The 16,905-nt window shown below is 40.4% G+C and overlaps 1 protein-coding gene across 1 annotated transcript in view; it reads left to right on the top strand.

Annotated features, from left to right (window-relative positions):
* NRTN (neurturin) overlaps positions 1–16,905 on the top strand; it is a 234,470-nt gene that overhangs the window by 199,959 nt on the left and 17,606 nt on the right. The window lies entirely within an intron of this gene.

A 16,905-nucleotide genomic window follows, 5' to 3' on the forward strand; every position in this document is an offset into this window, starting at 1 on the left:
TAGAGTTACAAGAAGTAAACGGAGATGGATTCTGCTGTCCTTAAAAAGAATGGCCATCATGAGAAGGATAGGTAGGAAAAGAAAATAAATTATGCAAACAATAAAAACTCTTTATCTCTAAGCAATCAGTTCATAGATTGGCCCTAATAAGCATTTCTAAAGATGCCTTTGTTGTGATATTTATGATAAGGGTGACGTTCCTCTTTAAAAGAGTGTCTGAGACAAACTTTGTCCCAACTTTGTCTCAAATGGAGCACAGCCAATCAGCTGTGAAAAAAATAAAATATAGAATCCCGCTAGTTGTTATGGGCAACTGCACCACTTAAGACAGAACTTGTCTCCGACACGTTTTATTATTTTCCTCGACTGTATCAGGTTAACTGCTATTTGGAGGTTACGATCTTTTCCCCTATTGTAGGTTTGATCATTTATCACAAAGGTTTTTTTTATTTTTATTTTACTTTTTTTTGCTTAAGTTTGCTTTCAATGGGTGCACAGTGGCTGGAAACAGCTGGGTGCTGCACCCAGAGGTACTCTAGGGGCTAAATACAGTATATCACAAAAGTGAGTACACCCTCACATTTTTGTAAATATTTTATTATATCTTTTTATTTTACAATACTGAAGAAATTTCACTTTGCTACAATGTAAAGTAGTGAGTATGCAGCTTGTATAACAGTGTAAATTTGCTGTCCCCTCAAAATAACTCAACAAACAGCCATTAATGCTAAAACCGCTGGCAACTAAAGCGAGTACACCCCTAAGTGAAAATGTCAAAATTGGGCCCAATTAGCCATTTTCCCTCCCCGGTGTCATGTGACTCATTAGTGTTAGAAGGTCTCAGGTGTGAATGGGGAGCAGGTGTGTTAAATTTGGTGTTATCTCTCTCACATACTGGTCACTGGAAGTTCAACATGGCACTTCGTGGCAAAGAACTCTCTGAGCATCTGAAAAAAAAGAATTGTTGCTCTACATAAAGATGGCCTCGGCTATAAGAAGTTTTCCAAGACCCTGAAACTGACCTGCAGCATGGTGGCCAAGGCATTACAACGGTTCCACTCCGAACAGGCCTCCCCATGGTCGGCCAAAGAAGTTGAGTGCATGTGCTCAGCATCATATCCAAAGTTGGTCTTTGGCAAATAGACATATGAGTGCTGCCCAGTGTTGTCACATGAAAATATATAATAAAATATTTACAAAATTGTGAGGGATGTACTCACTTTTGTGAGATACTGTACATTCAGGGACATTTGCCCATTTGGGAATTCTGCATTCAGTGCATACATTTCTGAATGCATATGGTCCTAAATGTGAGTACCTCTCGGTACCCCATCCAGCTGCTTCCTATTTCAGCCTGTCATAGAGCTTGACAGGATGCTGGCAGCAAGGCTGGATGCTGCACATGTGCATGAAAATGTCTCATGTGAACGAGGCCTTAACTCAATAAAATGTTGCCATTTACCAGTATGGTGAACAGTCCAGCTCAGTCATTACGGTTTCTTTCACACTGCTTGTGCAGTACTCTGTAAGAGATTGCTTTGTTGTTATGCCTTGTTTTTACTTGGAAAATAAAATCTAATAAAAACTACTGAAACAGAAAATGGAAGTATGGCCAAAGCTCTTATGACCATACTTCTCCTGTTGGTCACAGGGGTTCACTTAGTTTTGCTCTCCTTGACCCAGAATCAACCGATAGTTGGCTCTGGAAGGACAATATTGGTGGGGTCTACCCAGCTGCCTAACTGACAGCTGCCTCCACCTCCCAACATGCAGAGAGCTGGAGTCAGCTGTGCCTGCTCCTTCCTCCGCATGGCGCTTCAGTGAGCGCTGGAGGAGCTGAGTTGAGAAGGGTGACTGACAGTCACCGCTCTCCACTCTGAGCAGACCAGGAACTGAGCGATCGGCGGTCATGCGGTCGCTCAGTTCCTGGTCTTAGAGCTGATGTGGGACATCTGCAGCATCATATGCAGCATAGGGGTGAGTATATACAGTATGTTTATCTTTTTAAAACCCCCAAACATCTCCTTTTACTCCGGCCTGAACTGATTTAGTTCTGGACATGGTGGTGAAGATGTAGAACCCCAGTAAGGTTTTTAAAGCAGCCTGATTCCCTAGTGGGGCGATTTCCTCTCACATCCTGTCAGAAAAGAAAGTGAGGGGAAATCTTTCACATGGAGACCAGGGCCATCTTACCGAATGGGCACGCTGGGAAGTTGCCCGGGGGCCCCACTTGTCCAGGGGGCCCCCCCTGCTCAGCGACCCAGCCCCAGCCAAGCATTAGTCCCGATTACCATGTGCATCCTGCCGCCAAACTTAGCAGATGGCAAGCCCCAGTGGGCTCTGCACTGCTGTCAGGCCACTTGGGCGGTGGAGGGGGAGCCCACAACTGCAGGAATGTCTATCCACCTCAATGGGAACAGGCACACACAGGACAGTCGAGTCTGACCCCCGTCCGTGTATGCGTTCACTGGACCCAGCCACCGAACTTGGAAGCTGTCATTAACCTGGCACTGCTGTACCAATAAATATAGCCTTATTGATAATTTGCATTTTTATTCTCGTGACTGATAGGTGTAGGCAGGGCCCCAGTGCACTGCATTGCCCAGGGCCCTTTAATGCTCCTAAAATGGCACTGGTGGAGACACAGGCTGCAGCAAAACAAATTTAGTTTTCAGTAAAATGGAGAAGGATTACAATCTCTGTAAGACTATTATTGCTGTCTGTGACTTCCTGTTCTGAGAATGGCCGATTCCTTCATTTTTTTGTCCGTTGTCAGAGAGATGGGAAGAGATGTAAAATCTTCAAAAAGCAGGATCACAGACAGCAATAATAATCTAGCAGAAGTATTAACTTTTTCCAAATCTATTTTAGAAATTGGCCAAATCTGGGCTTGAAAGTAGATAAAAAGGTCCTTTAACAATTGTCATATGTAGCATATTACCTTAAATAAAAGTGCAAATGTCAAATCTGCTTTCCTCAAACATTATTAGTGTACAAAGTGCCTTGTAATCATTGCTGCTGCCTGGAGCAGTTTCTGAGCCGCATTGATATGCAACAAATCACAGAGCTTCACTTCCCATGGTCACTGACGTTGGAAAGATGATCAGAGTGTTATGCCACAGTAGGCAATGTCGGCACGTTGTCTTGTAGTTCAGCCATGAACTTCACATGAAGGGCTGACAACATTGATTATCATTTGAATGCAGCAGTGTCACCAATGTCAGTCTATAGAAAGAAATTAGGTGCATCCTGTATTCTAAAGGATTTTGGTATCCTGGCAAGATCACAATAACAGGGGAAAACATGTATTTGTGATTGAGCACTGCTATACATAAAGTTTTAATTACATATACACTTTAATACATTTATAAATTAATAATCTTTGTGCCCACCTATTGATTGTGTAAAAAAGCTGAAGCACTCAAAGTTAAAACACATCTTATGTAAATGAATCCGTACCGTGCTAAACTCCGCACAAAACCAGTGTCAAGACTCTAAACAATTCTAACAAAAATAACGTGATAATAATGTAATAATGTGATTACAATACAATGATTCTTTTACAAACCAGTGCCCAATGTATATTTAAAAAAAATAAATTGTGAACAGATATTACCCTACCCCAAAAGAAAAGCCTATAAAATGACTGCTGCTCACAAATCAACCTAAATCAAACTAAAAAACATTTTTAAAGTTTAGGGAAAAGACAACAATCAACCACTTCAGCTCCGGAAGGTTTTACCCCCTTAATGACCAGACCATTTTTTTGCGATTCGGCACTGCGTTACTTTACCTAACAATTGCGCAGTCGTGCTAAGCTGTACCCAAATATAATTGATGTCCTTTTTTTCCCACAAATAGAGCTTTCTTTTGGTGGTATTTGATCACCTCTGCGATTTTTAGATTTTGTGCTATATACAGAAAAAGAGAGACAATTTAAAAAAAAACACAATATTTTTTACTTTCTGCTATAAAACATTCCCAATAAAAAAATTTAAAAAATCTATTTTTTTTTATCAGTTTAGACCAATTTGTATTCTGCTACATATTTTTGGTAAAAAAAATCCCAAAAAGCATATTTTAATTGGTTTGCGCATAAGTTATAGCGTTTACAAACTACGGAATACATTTTTGGACTTTTTATTTTATTTTTTTTTTGTTTTTATTAGTAATGGCAGTGTTCAGTGATTTTTATCGGGACTACGACATTGTGGCGGACAAAATCTGACACTAAGTGATACTTTTTGGGGACCAGCGACATTAATACAGTAACCAGTGCTAAATAATATGCGCTGTTACTGTATAAATGACACTGGCACGGAAGGGGTTAATACTGGGCGTGATCAAGGGGTTAAATGTAAACTTAAATGTGCTTTCTAACTTGGGGGGGCTCTCTGACAGGCACAGAGAGATCGGTGTATCAGCTTAGCTAAAACACAAATCTCACCGTGCCTGTTTGATAGGAGAGCCACCTGCTTTGTTTATATGGGCAGGCGGCTCTCCTGTCAGTTTCTCTGAAGATTGCAGGAGGCCGGCAGCGATCGAGCCCGCTCCTCCCATGGTCTGGCTCCCACTGTGTCTGTGTCTAATCACAGATCTACTTGATTATGCACAGCTGAGCCGCCCTGCCGCAGTAAATGTGCGTGGGGCGGTCGGCAAGTGGTTAGGAAAAAAAAAGCTAAGAGGTTACATGCTAAAGGAAAAGCAATCTCTTGTTGCTTTACAATATTTAATACTTAAAAGGACTATTGGGTTCGATACAAGAAGAAAGATTTTGCATCATCACTATAATACACAGAACTCAAGCACAGTTCACTAAATCACACTAATCTCTCTCTATTGAACATTCTCACTTTACTTTCATTATCACTATCCCTGACACACTGGGTTTGATTTGCTAAAACGGGAGAGTGCAAAATCTGGTGCAGCTGTACATAATAGCCAATCCCCTTCTAACTTTGACTTGTTCAATTAAGCTTTACCAATAAACCCTGCAAGCTGGTTGGTTTCTATGCAGAGCTGCACCAGATTTTGCAATCTCCAGGTTTAGTAAATACCTCAACTGAGTCTATGAAGGTCAGCGGCTTGCAGGTCATTAAGGGTCAGCACCAAAATTCATTTGATCAATCAATCAATTTGAGCAAAATTGGAAAATTCAAATAAGATCTCTGTAGCTCTTACACTAGGACAAGAAGCAAGGGAAATTTCCTTACTAAAGACACAGACATCAGTAAAAAACCTTTAGGGCAATCAAATGTTCCAGTGTGTCCTGAGCCGAATTTACAATGGACGTTACTGTAATGCCTTGTACACACGCAACGATTATCGGCCGACCGATCGTCCGACTTTTGTCCAGAGGGGTGTTTTGTTGGTTGGAATGTGATTAGACTGCGCACGATTTTTCTTGGCCAACAAAAATCTACTTCAGAAGTGATGTCATGTGATGGTTTACTTTCCGTGTGTTTTTTCTTCTCTGAGCATGCCCAGTCTTGCTCATCAGATTTTTGTCTGCCGAAATCTGTACTGACTGACGGAAAATCGGCCATTGTGTTGACGGCCAACAAAAATTTTATAGCCTGCACACCAGATTTTTTTCGGCCGAAAAGTCGGTTGTCGAAAGCATCAAACTAACAAGCCGAAAATCGGCCGATCGGACGTTGGCCGAAAATTCCCGGCCAATAATCGATGCGTGTGTGCGAGGCATTAGTGATGATGGTCAAATCTGGAGAATCAGCTTTGCCCAAATATTTGCATGTGTATCTGTTTGATCTATAAAGAACCACCCAGTTTAGGAATCCCAGCAATGGTGATTCACAAACTGAATGCTTCTCTATAGATTGCCTGGTTTAAGAATTGATTTGCTCACTACCAGTTGCTGTTTTTGATTATAGAAAGTGTTTTACAAATGTTTTGAAAGTGTAGAAACCCAATATGCTGTGAAGATATTATCCAACCATTCAGGTAGTAAAGGACCACATCAAATTACAGCGAGTCTCCTTACAAACAACCACTTGGTCTACATCTATCTGCTCCCCAGGCCCTATCTGGTGGTTTTAATTTAAAGAACATTGGGAATGTTCTCCTGCATTGCAGGAAACAGTGTTCCTTTGATCAAAGGTATCATACCCCTTTCATTGACATACAGACCCTTAACCCTTTCTTAGGCATTGATACCCACAACAGTATACTTCTCAAATTCCTTGCCTTAAGAATTAAGAGAATGTTAAGCCACCCAAAAGAAATTACAGGGTTAAATACTTTACATAGTTCATTGCTGCAATGGTTTTATTCCCAGATGTCACTTTACAATCCAATTTCATTTTACACCTGGGAGTAATAAATGAAAGCTAATATTTTTTATGCAGCGGATCTGCATATGTCCTGGATAATAAATTCTGTATTTTTATGACACTGGTATAAAATGTTTGTAGGATCTGCATATTGAGGTGTTAAGTTGACACCAAGAGACATAGCGGAGTACTTAAAAGGGTAATAACCCGAGTTATAAAGAACTTTAACATTGAGCAATGGTAGAGGTTAAATTAAGGAATTACAGTAAATAATAGTGTGAGTTGTAGAAAGAGGTTATAAAAAGCAACTCTGCCTATGCAGATGGTTTGTGTGTGGCATCAGAAAAAGGTGTTTAAAACTATAGGAAATCATTGTAGTACAGGGGAAGGGACTAACTAAATGACAATAGATACAAAATGGAAAAAGAAATTGAAGGGCAAGGTTAGTGCTCTGAATATTTTAAAATAATGAACTCTAAAAAAGTAGTTTTGTATGCTGTGGATAACTGCACATGATTGCTCCTCATAGTACCTAGGAAATGATGTGCTTAGATCAGTATTGTGAACCCAATGTTGCAGCGCTGCTTAAAACAATACGTATGAAGAAAGAGGTTTGGTGCCTCGAGTCAAGGTTTGTGGGACTTTAAAGGGGCTAATATACACAAAAGTATTCTAAGTATAAATATAATATTTATTTCAAAATAACATAAAAGAAATTATCATACATTTCTGGTTTAGCAGAACATATGTTACATGTGATGTATGGGCTAAGAACCCATAGGTGAGAGTGAAGGAGAATAGTATGAAAAAAGTGACATGGTGGAAATGTGACATTAGTCTCTCTCTTGTGGTCTAAACGTCTATGGTTGGCGTTGGATCTTTGTTTTGAGAGAGTATTTGGATTCCTACGCGTTTCGGCGGGGGGCCTTTGTCAAGGAAAAATGTCAACCATCTCTGCAAGATATGTGAAATGGTAGTAAGGGTATTTAGTTTTTTGACCATCCTGAGACATTTGTTTCATGGTAGGTCATGTGATACATACTTAGATAGAGAATTGCCTGGGCCTGCTTGTGGTCCTCCGGTCCTCATATGAATCAACAGGATAAAGCTACTGGGATGTATAAGGTGGCGGTATTAGTATACGTTTGTATGTTTATAGTACATGTGCCAGTGGTATTGGTTATGTACTTACTGGTTAAGTATATTCTCTAGACCAGTTGAGGGAAGAAGGTATTGGATCAACCCGTATTAGGTCAGGTCTGTATATGGAAGGGAGTATTTGGTTAAATATTTAAGAACAATATTTACTTTTATATGTTCCATATTGTTTTAGTACTTACTTTGTGACATAGGATTATATAAGCAATATTGGTTCCAGCATTTGTCCACTAGGTGGCGTGTTGTCCCGACTGGTCTTGTAATGCTATACAGTTCCAGTGGTCTCCACTGTGGGGTGCTGGTCCAACTGTTCCTGTTCTAAATATAGTGAACAGGAAAAGTCTTGTCAAAAGTGTATTCCAGTATAAAGATACCATCAGTGCATCTTTTGCACTATGGTATACTTACAGTTTTGTCCTTTGGTTAAGGGGGAAGAAGGGTGGAAGGTCCGAGTAGCGTGGTCCGAGCGTCCTCACCGTCCCTCAGCTCGAGGGAAGTGACGCCCTGTTTGAGATTCCCGGCCTTTTATATCGTTCACGCATGCGCAATAGACGCATGCTTGTGTAACAGAAGATCCTTGCCGGATGACGCGTCGCGGGTGCGCGCGCATCCTGTCTTCAATCTGAACGGTACATTTCATGCGGCCGCCGACACAGGAGGCGGAGTTTGGGTCCCAATTCAGGGTCCTATTGGCAGAGGATGATAGAAGGTCTGCTTAACTCCTTGTTCCCCGGTCTTGATCACCGGGGTTACCTGTGCCGGATGAGGTTTATTTGGGGGAGAAAACAAGCAGGCTTTTAAGTTTTCAGGCGATGTATAGCAATTAGTGAATTGATTTATTCTAAATAACGTGCCATTTGGAAGCCAATTTTAGGCTTTTTTGAAAACATCCAAACGGGAGAACGCCATTTAGGTTATATATAATAGAAATAAGTATAGATAAAAATAAATAATAAAAAAATAGGTTATTTATTTTATTTATTTTGAGCAGCAATTAGTATAGAGCTGTTCATGTGTGATATGGATGAAACATGAAGTTCTTGATTTTGGTCAGGGAATGTTCGATCCCAGCAGGGTGTTTTTAGATGTAATATCGGAAAGTTCCGAAAGGGGATAGTGTTTTTCAAGGTAGGTTGTCCTCCATGTGTGGAGGGGGGTTTTTTTGAAAAATAAATATCTGACGTTAGGTCTTTTGTTACTGTGCCTCAATCTGTTTTCCCAGATACAAAGCCCTCCAAAAAGGGGCGGTAGCTGACATTTTCATTCAGGCCCGGTGGGTGGGCTGCATTTAGTTTCTTTATCCAGCGAAGTTCCATCTGGAGGAGCACTTTATTCCAATCCCCCCCTCTGGGGGGGATATGAATCCTGTCCAGTATGGAGAATTGGACTTTGGGCATATGGTTTTTGTGATGATTGGCCACATGGCGGCCTAATGGTAAATAAAAGTTGCTTATGGACATACTTTGTAAGTGCTGGTTAACTCTTATGCCGAACTCTTGTCGCGTTTTCCCTACGTAGAAGCTGCCACATTCGCACTCCATAAGGTAGACCACCCCTTTGGTCTTGCAGTTTGCAAAATGTTTTGGGGTGAACTGGTCTCCGTTTGGTAGTGTCTTATATGTGGATTTTTTGATAACTGAACATTGTGCGCATGATCCGCATGGGAAAGTGCCTTTAGTCTGGCAAGGATCCTTTTTGGTTTTAAACTCGCTGTGAACCAGTGTTTCTTGTAGTGAGGTTGTTTTCCGGTAGGTAACAAGTGGTTTTTCTGTTACCAATTCTTTTATATTGGGGTCTTCGGTCAATATAGACCAATTTTTTTGTAGTATTTTTTTTAATTGTTTATGTTCATTGGAAAATCGTAAAATCAACCTTGTTGGTTGTTCCGTTTTGGCCTTAGGGGCATGTTTCTTGAAGAGGATGTCCTGTCTGTTTTTTTCCTGGACTTTGTTAAATGCCTTTCTGAGGCACGTTTTAGTATATCCTCGTTCCTGTAGTCTCAAATTTAAGTCATATGCTTCCTTTTTGTAGTCCATTTCTTTTGTGCAGTTCCTTTTTAGTCTCAGGAACTGACTATAGGGGATTGATTTTTTTAGAGATTCCGGATGAAAACTGGTGGCATGTAATATTGTGTTTCCTGCCGTTTCTTTTCTATAAAGTGTTGACATCACGTTCCCTTGGTTGTCCTTATAGATGTATGTGTCTAAAAATGGAATTTTGGTTTTATGAAAAGACATGGTAAAGAACATGTTATGGTTGTTTTTGTTCATTTTTTCAAGGCATTTTTTCAAGAGATCTTCAGGTCCATTCCAGATTACTAGGATGTCATCCAGGTATCTTTGCCACAAGAGGATGTTTTCTGTGTATTCTGAGTTTTCTTCTGCTGTCAAAAATTCGTTTTCCCAGTCACCGAGGTATATGTTGGCGTAGGCAGGTGCACAACTTGTGCCCATGGCAACTCCGCAGACCTGAAGGTAATAATTTCCACCGAAAGAGAATGTGTTGTGGTTCAATATAAACTTTAGCATGTTCAAGATAAATTGGTTAAACTTCCTGTCGCGGTTGCTCTGTTGGTTAAGAGTTTTTTCTACGGTTTTTAAGCCGTGTGAGTGAGGAATATTATTATATAAAGCCTCTACATCTATGGTAACCAGTAATGCGTCTTTTGGAACTGTGAGGCCTTCCAGGATCTGTAGCAGGTGTACCGTATCCTTTGTGTATGATGTCAGTTGGGTCACATGCGGTCTTAAGTAGTTGTCTATGACTTGACTTGCCTTCTCCGTAATATTCCCGTTCCCCGAGATTATGGGTCTGCCGGGTGGGTCTGTTGGATTCTTATGGATTTTTGGCAGTGAGTAGAAGGTTGGGGTTCTCGGATGTTTTGTTCTAATGAATTCCCAGAGGGGTTGAGATATAGCCTTGTCATTATACGCGCTGTCTACTAGTTGGTAAAATTCCTCCTTGTAGTTCCCTATCATGAGAGGTGAGATGGCTTTATAGCATTTTTTGTTTTCCAATATTTGCATACACATATATTCATAGTGGTCGTTGTCCATCACGACGACGTTTCCTCCCTTGTCTGAGGGTTTGATAGTGATATTTTCAATCTCTTTTAATTCTTGTAATGCTCTCTTTTGTGCGCGATTTAAGTTGGTTGTTCGGGTGTTTTTTTGTATTTTTTCGACGTCTTTTGACATTTGCCTGACAAATAGCGCGATGGTAGGGTTTGTACTTAGTGGTGGGAATTTGTGTGACTTTTTCCGGAACATGTCAGTTGTTGCGGCTTCCTCTATTTCATCCTCACTATCTGTGGGTTCATCATTTTCTTCAGAGTCACTCAGGCCTCCTTCTTCCAGTAATAAGTTTAGGTCTCGGATGGCTCGAAATTCCGCGGCCGTCAGTGGTGTGGGTTGTTCCTGGGTTATTGGTTTTTTCTGGTGCAGGAATTTCAATAATAGATTCCGTGCGAATAAGTTAATATCCTTTATAGCCTCAAAAGTATCCATAGTTTTATTGGGGCAAAAAGACAGTCCTAGTGATAGTACCTTTTTCTGTTCCGGTGTTAGGTTGTAGGAGGAGAGGTTGATCACGTTCAGTCCCTCGGTTCCTCTGGTTGTTGCTCCTGTTGTGCCTGTGTTAATGGTGGTTTGGTTTTGGTTTTGGTTTTTTCTCGGGCTAAAAAAGGCCCCTTTTGGGGTTGTTTTGGATTTTCATCCCTGTTTTTCTGGGATCTTGTGAAGATCTGGTAGTTGGTGGGTCTGCTGGTTGTGGGTACTTCAATAATTTCTTGTTCTTGGGTATCAAATTCCCCTGGTTCGTTATGTGTTCCCCATTCTCTTCTATCATAGTTCCTTTGCGAGTTTTGTTGATAATTTTTTGTTGTTTGGTTCCTACCTCTGCCTCTGTTGGTATCGGTCCCAGAGTTGTAGGATGATGAATCCGTAGAGTAGTTGGGGTTTTTTGTTGTTTTGTTCCTGTTTCTGTTTGCTCTTGATGTATTTGACCATCTATATGCTCTTCCTTGGGTAAATGCGTTTTTGTCTCGCCAGTATTTTCTTTCCTTTTTTTGTAGTATTTCTTTTCCATATTCCTCTAGGTGTGTCTTAAGTTTGGTTTCCTGTTCGCTATATAGTGGTGCGTTTTTAAGGGGGGTGAGTAATTCATATACTGATTTTATTTCCTCATCTAGGTTTTTAATTTGTCTCCGGTATTCCTCCTGTAGTAATATCATGAGGTTTTTGGAGCATTCATTTAAAGTATTTTCCCATTCTTTCTTCATCTGTTCAGTTATGTGGTCCATAGTTGGGAAAATTTGAATGCGTAGTCCAGCTGGGTTTATTTTTTCCTTTATGTATCTGTTAAAACTTTGGATATGCCAGTATAGTGCAGATTTTCTTACCAGGTGTTTCCTGAGGTTTGAAAATAATGCTAGTACGTCTGAGTCCATTTGTTCTTTCTCTTGAAATTTATCCTGAATCCCCTGCATTAGGGAGTCCCATTCCGTGCCCATCAGTTCCTCCATGTTTGTCTCCATCACACATGCACAGGTACTTACCAGGTCAATATTTTTTGGCCTGTATAGTAGTTATTATTTGGGGGTCAAATCCCTTCGTCACTCCTGTTACAGTTATATGCCGAACTGGAGGAAGGGTTTTTATTTGTACCCTTTAATATATTAGTTTTTCCTATGCCTTGCTGGTCAGCATAGGAGGGGAAAAAAGGGTCGTTTTTTTCTCCTTTGGGGAATCTGTGAGGCAGTGGGTGTGTTTTCCACCCGGGACAGAATTTTTGGGTATGCGATTCCTTAAGGAGTTTATAGTTCAGTTTTAGCCATAATCCCTAAATATCTTTGAAGAAAGAGGTTTGGTGCCTCGAGTCAAGGTTTGTGGGACTTTAAAGGGGCTAATATACACAAAAGTATTCTAAGTATAAATATAATATTTATTTCAAAATAACATAAAAGAAATTATCATACATTTCTGGTTTAGCAGAACATATGTTACATGTGATGTATGGGCTAAGAACCCATAGGTGAGAGTGAAGGAGAATAGTATGAAAAAAGTGACATGGTGGAAATGTGACATTAGTCTCTCTCTTGTGGTCTAAACGTCTATGGTTGGCGTTGGATCTTTGTTTTGAGAGAGTATTTGGATTCCTACGCGTTTCGGCGGGGGGCCTTTGTCAAGGAAAAATGTCAACCATCTCTGCAAGATATGTGAAATGGTAGTAAGGGTATTTAGTTTTTTGACCATCCTGAGACATTTGTTTCATGGTAGGTCATGTGATACATACTTAGATAGAGAATTGCCTGGGCCTGCTTGTGGTCCTCCGGTCCTCATATGAATCAACAGGATAAAGCTACTGGGATGTATAAGGTGGCGGTATTAGTATACGTTTGTATGTTTATAGTACATGTGCCAGTGGTATTGGTTATGTACTTACTGGTTAAGTATATTCTCTAGACCAGTTGAGGGAAGAAGGTATTGGATCAACCCGTATTAGGTCAGGTCTGTATATGGAAGGGAGTATTTGGTTAAATATTTAAGAACAATATTTACTTTTATATGTTCCATATTGTTTTAGTACTTACTTTGTGACATAGGATTATATAAGCAATATTGGTTCCAGCATTTGTCCACTAGGTGGCGTGTTGTCCCGACTGGTCTTGTAATGCTATACAGTTCCAGTGGTCTCCACTGTGGGGTGCTGGTCCAACTGTTCCTGTTCTAAATATAGTGAACAGGAAAAGTCTTGTCAAAAGTGTATTCCAGTATAAAGATACCATCAGTGCATCTTTTGCACTATGGTATACTTACAGTTTTGTCCTTTGGTTAAGGGGGAAGAAGGGTGGAAGGTCCGAGTAGCGTGGTCCGAGCGTCCTCACCGTCCCTCAGCTCGAGGGAAGTGACGCCCTGTTTGAGATTCCCGGCCTTTTATATCGTTCACGCATGCGCAATAGACGCATGCTTGTGTAACAGAAGATCCTTGCCGGATGACGCGTCGCGGGTGCGCGCGCATCCTGTCTTCAATCTGAACGGTACATTTCATGCGGCCGCCGACACAGGAGGCGGAGTTTGGGTCCCAATTCAGGGTCCTATTGGCAGAGGATGATAGAAGGTCTGCTTAACTCCTTGTTCCCCGGTCTTGATCACCGGGGTTACCTGTGCCGGATGAGGTTTATTTGGGGGAGAAAACAAGCAGGCTTTTAAGTTTTCAGGCGATGTATAGCAATTAGTGAATTGATTTATTCTAAATAACGTGCCATTTGGAAGCCAATTTTAGGCTTTTTTGAAAACATCCAAACGGGAGAACGCCATTTAGGTTATATATAATAGAAATAAGTATAGATAAAAATAAATAATAAAAAAATAGGTTATTTATTTTATTTATTTTGAGCAGCAATTAGTATAGAGCTGTTCATGTGTGATATGGATGAAACATGAAGTTCTTGATTTTGGTCAGGGAATGTTCGATCCCAGCAGGGTGTTTTTAGATGTAATATCGGAAAGTTCCGAAAGGGGATAGTGTTTTTCAAGGTAGGTTGTCCTCCATGTGTGGAGGGGGGTTTTTTTGAAAAATAAATATCTGACGTTAGGTCTTTTGTTACTGTGCCTCAATCTGTTTTCCCAGATACAAAGCCCTCCAAAAAGGGGCGGTAGCTGACATTTTCATTCAGGCCCGGTGGGTGGGCTGCATTTAGTTTCTTTATCCAGCGAAGTTCCATCTGGAGGAGCACTTTATTCCAATCCCCCCCTCTGGGGGGGATATGAATCCTGTCCAGTATGGAGAATTGGACTTTGGGCATATGGTTTTTGTGATGATTGGCCACATGGCGGCCTAATGGTAAATAAAAGTTGCTTATGGACATACTTTGTAAGTGCTGGTTAACTCTTATGCCGAACTCTTGTCGCGTTTTCCCTACGTAGAAGCTGCCACATTCGCACTCCATAAGGTAGACCACCCCTTTGGTCTTGCAGTTTGCAAAATGTTTTGGGGTGAACTGGTCTCCGTTTGGTAGTGTCTTATATGTGGATTTTTTGATAACTGAACATTGTGCGCATGATCCGCATGGGAAAGTGCCTTTAGTCTGGCAAGGATCCTTTTTGGTTTTAAACTCGCTGTGAACCAGTGTTTCTTGTAGTGAGGTTGTTTTCCGGTAGGTAACAAGTGGTTTTTCTGTTACCAATTCTTTTATATTGGGGTCTTCGGTCAATATAGACCAATTTTTTTGTAGTATTTTTTTTAATTGTTTATGTTCATTGGAAAATCGTAAAATCAACCTTGTTGGTTGTTCCGTTTTGGCCTTAGGGGCATGTTTCTTGAAGAGGATGTCCTGTCTGTTTTTTTCCTGGACTTTGTTAAATGCCTTTCTGAGGCACGTTTTAGTATATCCTCGTTCCTGTAGTCTCAAATTTAAGTCATATGCTTCCTTTTTGTAGTCCATTTCTTTTGTGCAGTTCCTTTTTAGTCTCAGGAACTGACTATAGGGGATTGATTTTTTTAGAGATTCCGGATGAAAACTGGTGGCATGTAATATTGTGTTTCCTGCCGTTTCTTTTCTATAAAGTAAATAAAAGTAAATATTGTTCTTAAATATTTAACCAAATACTCCCTTCCATATACAGACCTGACCTAATACGGGTTGATCCAATACCTTCTTCCCTCAACTGGTCTAGAGAATATACTTAACCAGCAAGTACATAACCAATACCACTGGCACATGTACTATAAACATACAAACGTATACTAATACCGCCACCTTATACATCCCAGTAGCTTTATCCTGTTGATTCATATGAGGACCGGAGGACCACAAGCAGGCCCAGGCAATTCTCTATCTAAGTATGTATCACATGACCTACCATGAAACAAATGTCTCAGGATGGTCAAAAAACTAAATACCCTTACTACCATTTCACATATCTTGCAGAGATGGTTGACATTTTTCCTTGACAAAGGCCCCCCGCCGAAACGCGTAGGAATCCAAATACTCTCTCAAAACAAAGATCCAACGCCAACCATAGACGTTTAGACCACAAGAGAGAGACTAATGTCACATTTCCACCATGTCACTTTTTTCATACTATTCTCCTTCACTCTCACCTATGGGTTCTTAGCCCATACATCACATGTAACATATGTTCTGCTAAACCAGAAATGTATGATAATTTCTTTTATGTTATTTTGAAATAAATATTATATTTATACTTAGAATACTTTTGTGTATATTAGCCCCTTTAAAGTCCCACAAACCTTGACTCGAGGCACCAAACCTCTTTCTTCAAAGATATTTAGGGATTATGGCTAAAACTGAACTATAAACTCCTTAAGGAATCGCATACCCAAAAATTCTGTCCCGGGTGGAAAACACACCCACTGCCTCACAGATTCCCCAAAGGAGAAAAAAACGACCCTTTTTTCCCCTCCTATGCTGACCAGCAAGGCATAGGAAAAACTAATATATTAAAGGGTACAAATAAAAACCCTTCCTCCAGTTCGGCATATAACTGTAACAGGAGTGACGAAGGGATTTGACCCCCAAATAATAACTACTATACAGGCCAAAAAATATTGACCTGGTAAGTACCTGTGCATGTGTGATGGAGACAAACATGGAGGAACTGATGGGCACGGAATGGGACTCCCTAATGCAGGGGATTCAGGATAAATTTCAAGAGAAAGAACAAATGGACTCAGACGTACTAGCATTATTTTCAAACCTCAGGAAACACCTGGTAAGAAAATCTGCACTATACTGGCATATCCAAAGTTTTAACAGATACATAAAGGAAAAAATAAACCCAGCTGGACTACGCATTCAAATTTTCCCAACTATGGACCACATAACTGAACAGATGAAGAAAGAATGGGAAAATACTTTAAATGAATGCTCCAAAAACCTCATGATATTACTACAGGAGGAATACCGGAGACAAATTAAAAACCTAGATGAGGAAATAAAATCAGTATATGAATTACTCACCCCCCTTAAAAACGCACCACTATATAGCGAACAGGAAACCAAACTTAAGACACACCTAGAGGAATATGGAAAAGAAATACTACAAAAAAAGGAAAGAAAATACTGGCGAGACAAAAACGCATTTACCCAAGGAAGAGCATATAGATGGTCAAATACATCAAGAGCAAACAGAAACAGGAACAAAACAACAAAAAACCCCAACTACTCTACGGATTCATCATCCTACAACTCTGGGACCGATACCAACAGAGGCAGAGGTAGGAACCAAACAACAAAAAATTATCAACAAAACTCGCAAAGGAACTATGATAGAAGAGAATGGGGAACACATAACGAACCAGGGGAATTTGATACCCAAGAACAAGAAATTATTGAAGTACCCACAACCAGCAGACCCACCAACTACCAGATCTTCACAAGATCCCAGAAAAACAGGGATGAAAATCCAAAACAACCCCAAAAGGGGCCTTTTTT

The sequence above is a fragment of the Pelophylax lessonae genome, assembly GCF_965119305.1.
Source record: "Pelophylax lessonae genome assembly, chromosome: 1".
Lineage (NCBI taxonomy): Eukaryota > Metazoa > Chordata > Amphibia > Anura > Ranidae > Pelophylax > Pelophylax lessonae.